At 49.2% G+C, this 7,451-nt stretch overlaps 1 protein-coding gene across 8 annotated transcripts in view; it reads right to left on the bottom strand.

The window, feature by feature from the left end:
- Positions 1–2,305, bottom strand: part of LOC116080970 — a 30,990-nt gene extending 28,685 nt beyond the window's left edge. For all 8 annotated transcript variants that reach the window (XR_004114699.1, XR_004114700.1, XR_004114701.1 and 5 more), the window contains exon 1: positions 2,200–2,305. The gene's annotated coding sequence lies outside the window, so the exon portion shown is untranslated. The remainder of the gene's footprint in view (positions 1–2,199) is intronic.
- Between the last annotated feature and the right edge of the window lie 5,146 nt (positions 2,306–7,451).

Raw genomic sequence — 7,451 nt, 5'->3', positions numbered from 1 at the left:
GGAGTGGGAGGGGGAGGAGGGAGGAGAAATGGGAGGGGGAAAGAGGGAGAAAGGAAATGGGAGGGGGAGGAGGGAAAGTAGAAATGGGAGGAGAAGTAGGAGGAGAAATGGGAGGGGAGGACAGCAATGGGAGGGGTACAGATGAATTGATTGACAGGTCACAAGTGTTAGCTGTGTGCGCATGCGCAACTCTAGCGCTAGTCTAGCGGACCAAGAACCATTTGCACATAGAGACCGCTAGGGGGCGCGCGGCCCGCACCAAGACTCCAATAGCCCAACCACCTGAGGCGCCCCCCCAGGCGCCAGGACGCAGCTGCTAGAGCTAGACTGACGTAGGAGGGGGGAGGGTGCCCAACAGGTTTCAGGCTTGAGGGGGGGCAGAGCCCACACCAGCCATCTTTAAGGGTCGCTCTGCACCCCCACTGCCTCTGCCAGAGCCAATTTCCAGGCATGACGCAGCACACACACAAGCATCCAGGAACCGCCTTGCACCAAAGCCATCACCATAAGGAGACCCTGCAGTAAGGGGCTGCCCCCAGACCACAATTCTACTCCTGATAAGTAAAAGCAGGACGCTGACCCCCACCATTAGTAAATCCAATTAAGCTTAATTAAAATTTAAAGACTCAGTTCTTAATACGCAACACTCATTTTTGAGGTCTTCAGCTATATGACAAAATAAAGGCAGACCACCCTGCCTCCCCCCTCCAGTCAACATCCTTCTCCCCTAAACCTTGCCCCCCATTTGCCACGTCAACTCTCAAGACCCTTAGGGATGACGCCTAATTAATATTTTTTGCAATCCTTCCTCCTCAAAAAGCCACACCTTTCTAAGACCCCAGAAAACAAAAATCACTGAAAAAAAATTAATCTGCGTCCATGACACCCTAAATCACACATCCACTGCAGATGACGCCATCTCTGACCTATTGTAAGTCCTGCAAGCGCACCTCAGTGAACCCATGTATCTACTAACATTTCCCCTTAGGTAAATGAACCCACGGACCCGCAGCCCATCTCGCGCCCGACCCCCTCCTGCAGGAGAACAAAGGCCACCTCCTCTCCCCTCCCCACCCCGCCCCCCAAAATTCCGCAGTGCCACCAGCGCCCTCTTGCGGCCATCAATAGAACATTCTAGAAACCTGCCACGTAGCAGCCCTCAGGCGCCCCCCCCCCCACAACCAGCCAGCCCAGGATGAGGAGGGGGCGGCCAAGGGGGGGCTTCACAGGGACAAAGGAAACGGCAAAAGGTGATTTACCAAAAGTCAAAAGCCTTCAACACGTCAGAATCTTGCCGCAGCCATCATGCGCAATGCCTCCAAATACCCGCTATCCAGCACTCAGATCACCCCCCACACCTCCACACACCCCCTTTTCTGCATTTCTCTTTTCCTTCCTATGAGATGCAAGGACACGGGTGGGCTTTTTCCCCCTAGCCCACCTTCCACATCGATTCTGCCTGCGCCCCCCGATTCCTTGACCCTAACGTCAACTGCAGCCTTCTCTGTGATCTGGGGGTCTCCGGGTAGATTTGCCTTTGACACCATCTCTTTCCACTGTTAAAGTGGCTGCGTCAGGAAACGGATAGTAATGGCTACATTTTTTTTTCTATATTTTCCGTGAGGTCAGGTCTATACTAAACCCGAGTATCTGGATTCAGAATTGCTGATGAACATGAACCTCTAAATCTAACGCCCACGATCCACCGAGAACCTGGCTACGAGAAAAGATGGCTCGAGAGCCCTCTTTTCAGGTACCTCCCCTCCCTATTTTATGGGGCTTGTAGGATGCATCGCCGCCATGTCTCCCACCATTAATGCGATTCTAAAGGGGGCTTTCAATTGCCAAAATCGGGTTTTTAAGACCCCAGAAACCAAAATACACAGGCTTTGTGGGAGGAATATCTCATTATTGCTGTTTTTCTTAATCAGGGTCTCTGCCGTGCTGCCCACACTCCAGGACTAAGTGAGAAAAAAGCCCTAGTGGACCCCCCCCCCCAGGAAAATGTGCCTGAGGATTCCTTTCCTAACAGAATTTCGTGTCGGATGCTGGGGACCAGGCTAAGTAAGGGGCTGCCTTTGGGAAAAGGTCCCCAGCACTGGCTTTCTGGCATGTCCAGGAGGACAGAGCCTAAGCCAGAAGGAGATGTCGTCTTCATTTTTGCACATCCTTTCAGGCAAAGGATGGCCAACCACTCACCAGGTAAGAGATTCTTCTGTGGGCGCCCCGGGTCTCTGGAAGAGCTGCAGCCAAGGCCCGCAGAGCAGAGCCGAGGCGAGCTCTATTCCAGCTCTTCGCCTTCTGCGCTAGGGGCTGGCTGGGTGGGGTTTATATAAAGGCGCAGAAGGGGTGGTCTTTGACGTCAGCGCATTCTGCTGCAATGCGCTCATTTCTCTAAAAGTGATTGGCCGGAAAAATGAGCCCCCCAGATTCTATGACAAATTGCTGTAGCCGCACCCAGACTGCAGCAAAGAACGAAGGAAAAAAAAATCTGCCGCAGTGCCCCTGGCCGCCATGACCAACACCCTGTGGTGGCTGGAGATTTTTCCTTACATGAGCCCTAAGTGTGGATGGAAGGGCGATTTGTAGACACAATCTGGGAGGAAATAACCCCAACTGGTGATTGTTCTCAGGGGTCCAAGGATAAAGGTGGGGTACCGGGAATTGGCAGATGGCTTGCCTGGGTTTTTCAGAACATCAGTCGGGGGCTCGGGCTTAGGAAAGGAGAGCGTATTTTTTTCCTAATTGCACTGGAAAATTAAAAAAAAAAAACAGATAAAAAATTGAATCCCAAATGTTAGCCCAAAGCTGTCACCCCCACATAGGGTACCCCGATTGTGACGGACTGTCTAGATATGGGGAATTTGGCATCTTTGAGTCGAAAGGACCTTGATTTTGAATCCCGGGCTTTACCGAAGATACAACCTGTGCACCAAAAACCTTGCGCTCTTCTTTCCTTCCCCAAGGATCCATTTCTGCCCGTTAAGGGGGCGGGGGGTACCCAGAATCCGGAGTGTACTGTGAATATAGACGCAACTGTGCTCCCCCTAAGAAAAGTACTTCATCAGTGAAAATGGGGTCCTGTGTGATAATGCTTAGAGTACACCCCCAAATCGGGTTGATTCCCCACACTTTGAAAGGTGCCCCCCCTCCCCGCAGCCCAAGCAGACAGACAGTGACACATGTTGCTATGGCGCATAGCGGCTGGCTGCGTACGCTCTGAGACTTGGCACAGGAGAGCTAATCCTTAACAGGTGGTACCTCCGGCTGCTCTGCCCTACCCTAAGTGGCAAAGTGGGCAACACGTCAATCAAATGTCCTCTCGAAAAGGTCAAAATGCTGTTGAAAGGGACGAAGGATCTATCTTAGGGTGACAGGTGGGTGGCAACTGTGAGTCCGAAGAAGAAGCGTCTGGTGACAGAAAAGGAGCGAGAATGATTGAGACCCTAAAAGGGAAATCAGAGGCTCCGTGGAGGACATGAAGTTGGAAGAGCCCCCCCGGCCTTATTTACGGCTCTGCAGCTGCTCTCACGTAAGCCCCTTATGGCCAGCGATCCTAGGATGCCACTGTAACTCGGGTCCTGGGGCCGAGAGGCACTGAGAAAAGGCACCGCTGAGCCCAGTATTACCGATCATCAGCTCTCCGGTGAGGTGACTCAGGCCTTTTCAGGGGTGGGGGCGTTGTTTAGGTAGGAACCGATGCACTACGGAGGGTGAAAATGAAGGTTTAGGGCTTTGGGGGCATCACAAGGGGCTATCTGAATGTGTCAGATACTGGGAGAGAAAGAAAACACCCCATTTTTGCAAACAGCCCCCCAAAAGAAGGCCCCTGACAAGCTAGAAAGGCCTTCACCAGCCACAGACGTCATTATGCAGCAAAAAACATGGCTCCCAGCACCATAGTCAACAGGAGACATTTATTAACCCACAGTATTATTAGCTAGGAAACAGCCAGAGCTGGCTGGGGCCAATCATCAGCAAGGAGACCCTGTCGTCAAGCCCCTGTGGCCAATCAGACACCGGAAGGCCCCAGTTGCTAGCCTCTGGGGGCAGAGGCAAGGGGTGCGCATTGTCATGGAAGCTCATGTTCATGGCCCACGCGTGGGATTGCAACGGCCACTAGAGAGCATCAGTAGCTATGTACTGGGGGTCCCTGAAGGCTGTCAGCCCTGCAGCCCCCAAAAGTACATGAGCTGGAGCCTGGTGCGAGCCACTGGCGAGCACTGACAGGACCCTCAGATACCCAATGGCCTTTCTCTGTGCTCCAAGCCCTGTGTCCTTGAGGGAAGGAGGAGGGCCTCTGCAAAGTCAGCCTCTGCATTTTTTTTTCCTGGGCCCCTTGTTCCTAAGCCTGTTCCTGGCAGCAAACCGTATCCCTCGGCTTCAAAGCCTTTACTGACAGGCCAAGGTAACAGACCCTGGAAGCTATGTATTTCTGACAAACTGCGCAGTGGTTGGAATCTCAGCTCTGTTCCCTCCCAGCTGGAAGGCCAAGGTCCAGGCCCGTCCCCGTTCTGGGCCCCTATTTCCTCATCTGGAAAAAAGAAAGAGTTGGACAGGAGAGTCCCCAGGGAGCCTTCCAGTCCTGCTTTGCTTGATTTGAATGTATACATCAGGCGAGTCAAATGTCTTCCAGAACATTCTTCATGACAGTAATTAGTATCAGGTGTATTCTGCAGTCCATGTGGTTACTTCAGCAGCACTGCTTTTCTTTCCATTGTATTTTATTTTATTTTAAACCAAACTCCATGGCAACATGTTTGTCCTTCTGGCTTCCTAAAAAAAAGGCAAACAAGAAGATGGGGTAACGGGGGGCAGCAGAAATTGCTGTAAACGAATCTCTACTGAGTCTTATGGTTTAACCATAATTAAAAAGAAAATCCATATGTTTAAATGTCTTGGTAAGTTCCTCTGGAGCTGAGAACCCATTGGTCCAAAGCAACGGGAGAAATTCTGGAAGAATCCAAACTTTTGCTAATGTTTGGATGGGAACTGTTTCTCTGCCTGGACAATGCTACTGTGTAGCCCTGCTCAGAAGGGCTATGTGAAGGCTCAGAATGGTGTCTATGAAGGGAAACAGAGGAACAGATCCACATTTGAGAAAGAGTACTTTCTCAATGTTACAACGTGGCTCTCCTGCAGGCTGGAAAGCAGCCAGCTTTCCAGACCAGTGGCTTAGCTAGCCTCCTCCTCCTTCTCCTTTTCCCTGTAGATCTAACTCATGGTATACAGATTTTTCCTTCTTTTTAATTCTTTTCTTAAGACAGGGTCTTCCAGGCCAGCCTCAAATTCATTATAGTCTAGGCTAACCTCAATCTCACAATTCTCCCATCTTGTTTTTTGGAATTTCAAGCAGGGTTTTTATTTATCTATTCATTTTTGGTTTCTTAAAATTCATATTTAGGAACTCAAAAAGCTATGTGAGCTGGGTGTGGTGGCCTGGGTCTCTAATCCCAGCAGAGACAGATAAATCTTACAGTTCAAGGCCAGCCAAGACATGGTAAGACCCTGTCCAAAAATATAAAATTAAAAAAATAAAGCTACGTGAGCAGCCTCTTACCCCATGCACATATTTGTGGTCAAATACTCAGATGTCCTCAGATTCATTTAGGAAGTGAAGGCAAGGTCTTTTTTCCTTTCCCAAGCATAGGTTAATAATGGACTCTTGTAAAACCATGCTGGCAGCTATTGTAAAACAGCATATGAATGCTGCCCTCTCAGAATAGCCCTTCCAGAGTTCCCCTAGACGTCATTGTCCTCCAGATGCCCAGATATCTCTGGGCCACATGCTTCCCAACCCCTTCCTAACACACATAGAATAAGGCCCTTGTAAAACCATGTTGGGAGCTATTGTAAAATAGCAATTAAATGCTACCCGGAAAAGCACATCTAGAGTTCCTCTAAACGTCACTGTCCTCCAGATGCTCAGATATCTCTGGGCCACATGCTTCCGTACTCCTCCCTAACACACATAGAATAATGCACTTGTAAAACCATGTTGAGGGCTATTGTAAAATAGCAATTAAATGCTGTCCGGAATAGCATTTACAGAGTTCCCCTAAATGTCACTGTCCTTCAGATATCGATATCTCTGGGCCACATGCTTCCGAACTTCTTTTGTCCATCAGGCGTAGACAAGGAGGGTCTTTAGGCTGGGGTTCTTTGGGAGTTTCGGGGAACTGCTTCTCCTGCTGTGCTAGGTACCATCAGGGAGAGAAGAACTCAGAAAATATTAATCAAGAGAATCCCCATCTTCTGGGAATACGGACCACTCCTTTAGAAGGCACACTAGCCCCAAATATCCAGTGTCAGAAGTCCCCTGCTCTCCCTGAAGTCTAGCTCCTCAGTGTGCTGCTGCAACCTTAGCTTGCAAGGAAGAGTTGGCCAGATTGTAGACACAGAAAGAAAAATTGGTCCCGTGCCTTTTGCAGAAGAACAAGAGTAAAGTTCAATTCCTGACAGACTGCTGTGCTTCATGGCAGCGCCTGACGGAGTACGTGTCATGTTTGAGCTATATCAGCTTGAGCCATAGCCAAGGCCAGCAGTAACCCAGGGGTAATTGTTTACCAGAGAGAATCATCCCTTGCTTCATCTTACTGGATACACAACGTGGGAGAGAAGAGGGCTTTGCTCTTCAGGCCTTCTTTTCCTAAGCAAGGGTCACTGAGAAAGTCTGAAAGCAACCCTCCTCACATGGTGAGAGGAACGATAGTTGTTCTGAGTAAATGATTTGGAATGCATTTTTTTTTTTCTCTTATGACTTTTCGACTAACATATGTTACTTAAAAACTATGCACTTAGGAAAGAAGAGGGAGAGGAAGCAAGAGAGATGGCCCAGCAGTCGCAGCTCTTTCTCTTGTGGAAGATCTGGGTTGGTTTCCCAGCACCTAGAGAGTGGCTCACTATAACCTGTAACTCCAGCAACACCAGGGCTTACGGCCTCTGAAGACACCAGGCAGCCATGATATACAACGCACACATGCAGGTAAGCACTCATGAGGATAAAATCAAAACACATACATCTAAAAAGAAACTTGGAAGAAAAAAAGAAAAGAAAAGAATAAAGCAGCAAGCCAGGGCTGAGGAGGAGGAGGTGGCTGCGTAGGTATAAGGCTTGCAGCCCAAGCATGAGACCCTGAGTCTGAATCCCCAGGTAGAAATTCAGACACTGAAGCCAATGCCTGCACCTTCAGCTAAATAGGTGAGCTTTGAGTTCAGTGAGAGACTCTGTCTCCAAAAAAAAAAAAAGTAGGGTTTAGGGCATTATTCAAGATGGCACCAAATTTCAGCTTTTAGCCTCGTCAAGCACGTACACACATACACACATGTGTGCACATCCTCCTGCATGTGTACAACACACATGATAGTATGTAAATACAAGTTCCAGAAGGCTTACAAACATTTTAGCTTCTTTCATAGAAAGGAAGCTACTCTACAACCTCTTTCTAATA

Source organism: Mastomys coucha, unplaced genomic scaffold (assembly GCF_008632895.1).
Source record: "Mastomys coucha isolate ucsf_1 unplaced genomic scaffold, UCSF_Mcou_1 pScaffold6, whole genome shotgun sequence".
Lineage (NCBI taxonomy): Eukaryota > Metazoa > Chordata > Mammalia > Rodentia > Muridae > Mastomys > Mastomys coucha.
The sequence above is the reverse complement of the archived record's forward strand: the minus strand, read 5'-3'. Positions and strand labels throughout refer to the sequence as shown.